This window comes from Echinops telfairi, unplaced genomic scaffold (genome assembly GCF_000313985.2).
Source record: "Echinops telfairi isolate 266 unplaced genomic scaffold, ASM31398v2 ScPeMD7_60;HRSCAF=208, whole genome shotgun sequence".
Lineage (NCBI taxonomy): Eukaryota > Metazoa > Chordata > Mammalia > Afrosoricida > Tenrecidae > Echinops > Echinops telfairi.
The window spans coordinates 12525061-12527907 of record NW_022103958.1 but is presented as its reverse complement, the minus strand read 5'-3'; positions in this window follow the sequence as shown (position 1 = coordinate 12527907).

Below are 2847 nucleotides of genomic sequence, written 5' to 3'. Positions count from 1 at the left end.
TTAAATTTCACCTCCTATACCGACACAAGTAAATAAACAAAAATATTAAACTCCAAATGGCTTTTAAGAAAATGTCTTCCTTTAGCAAAGGCATAGTAAAATTCCCAGGGAGGAATTAATGACTGTAAAAATCATGAGAGTTGGTACAATAACTTTGCTCATACCCTGTATACACTTAGTTACATGAGTCTGATAAAGTTAAGGTATGTAATATTCCTTTGTTCTCTGTTTTACCTATACCTTCCAATAATATATTTTCTAAAACCCATAGCGCCAATACATTTTCTGAATAATAAAATATTGAAGCCCTGGCACAAACAATACCAATATGTCTTTATCTGATACAGGTAAAAAAGCTTAATCAATCTTTGAAGGAAACATTTATGCACACTCTAGGGGTAGGATTTCTAGTGTAAAAAACAAAGGTTAACTTTTACTAGAGTTAAAAATTAATCTAATGATCTGTTTTGATATTAAAAAATTGAACTGCTTTAGAATTTTAATTTACAGAAAAAATCATATCACTAAATATTTACTAGAAGCTTTCAGCCTAAGCCAATCAACAACAAGAAAAAGTAATGACATAAATTAATTTTATGCATAAATTTTTATTTTTATATACATAATTAACATACTTAATGCTTATAAATAATATCCCTGTATAATGACATACAAAAGTAGTCCTGCTCAGCTGTGTTTTGCTTAGTATTTTCCCAATAAAATGATCAATTACTGATATGAAATGCCAACTATTTTAAGTATGTGCATTACTAATATGAATAACAATAATGTTTACTAATAGAATTTTAATGAGAAGCAAGAATTGCTCCATTAATAAAACCACACTAATATTTCTTTTTCATGAACTTGATACTCAATTTGCCATGAAATTTACATAGAGAATTAAGAATTACGTTAATTGATTTCATTGTAGTTTATTTGGAAGCAAAAATATTAGTAATTCAAATTTACAGTACTGTTTACAAGGTCCAAAATGCCATATTTCCCCCCAATCTTTGGAAATTGATCCTAGTTATTATGGAGTAATTGCTACTCAGTGACAGGGTAATTATAGGGTAATTACTCAGTCATTATTGAGTAATAACATTGTAACACCATGAAATTACAGGGTAGATAAATACATGCCAAATTTACATATTATACCACAGTACAGATAATCCAGTAATTACATTCCCTTTCATTTATAGAAAACATCAAATTAATCACACTAACTGTTTTCAGGATTCATATATATTAAAGAACTTGCTCTAAAACCAACCTTTACTCTTTTTCTAATGAAAAAATTATTGTTTGGTGGAAAATAGTTAATGGTGGAGACAAATCTTTCCTCTTTAAATAATTATTTCTTATATTACATTTTACATGTAATAGACTATATTACAAGGGACAAGTCAGCTTTCTAAGGAAAGGTCCAATACTATTATTTTCAATGCACCTATGCCACTGAATACGGCACTAAACTTAAAAGTACTAATTTTTATTATATATATTTACTTCTTAAAGTTAAATTTACAATATAACTTATTAAAAAATTACTCTGTAATGTGAAAAGTTATATCAATTGGATGCTTTAGAAAGACTAAAATTAATAAAGAAAAAAGTCTTGAAGGCAGTTTTCTGGAGTAAAGAAACTTAAAAATCATGGCAAGTAATAATAACTAATGGTTTTTAAAATTATATCTTGGTTTAAAATTAATGCACCTTTTAAAACAAATTTGAACTAATTGGGTAAATTAGAGTTTGAATTATATACTCAGTTCAAGCATCGGATTGATGTTACATTTTCTAATGGTGTTAATTTAGTTTACTTATTTATTTTTTATATTCTTGGTTATTGTCAATGCATATACTGTCATTTAGTATCAAAGCTTACCAATATATACAACTCTCAAGCAGTTAAAACATAATGAACACATACATATACATACAGACACACATGTGCAGGTGTGCATACAGATATATGCTGTAAGAAAACCAGTGAGAGAAAAGACAGAAGGATGAGAGATGAAAGGAGAAAAAGAAGAGCAGATAGATAGATAGTAGGTAGGTAGGTAGAGAGAGAGAGGAAGAAAGGAAGAAATGATAGGTTATATTCTTACACAAATTGGGGGGACACTATTTTCGATCCAATATACCTTTCTAACCCTTACTTTCAGATCATCACCTTGCTTATGATATTTGTGAAACAAAGCAGAAAAGAACGCCCGTTATTCTTGCCACGATACACTTCCAATAATTCCAATTATCCATGTATACTTTATACTCTGAATGAAGTACTTGTTGTTCCACCTATGGAATGTGTTATCAAACTCCATTCTTTCATTCACTGAGTGTCACCTCTGAAATTTTGTCCTGTTTTTTCTTATTTATTTTTTCCCCTCTTAATTTGAGAACTTAAATTAAACCCATTATAATTTCTATATTCTTAATGCAGAAAAATATATCACTTAATTCTATCTTTTTAAAAAATTCTATCTTTCTAATTATTGCTCCATTTCTATTTAACTATGTAGCATTTTTACTATTGTAAGAGTTACTCTCTGGGTTTCGTACGTAGCAGAGCAGCTCCCTCGCTGCGATCTATTGAAAGTCAGCCTTCGACACAAGGGTTTGTAAATAATAAAAAAAATAAAAAAAAAGAGTTACTCTCTCAGAAACCCACAGGGGCACTTCTACCTCCACTACAGGGTCACGTAGAGTCAGGATTAATTGCCTTGATGACAAAGAATATGTAGCTTGACATAAGAAAACAGTCTTCCTGGTTACCTGTGATCTCTAGGAACTTTTCTTTCATTATTTATTGATCTTATTCCAAATAGCCTTTTA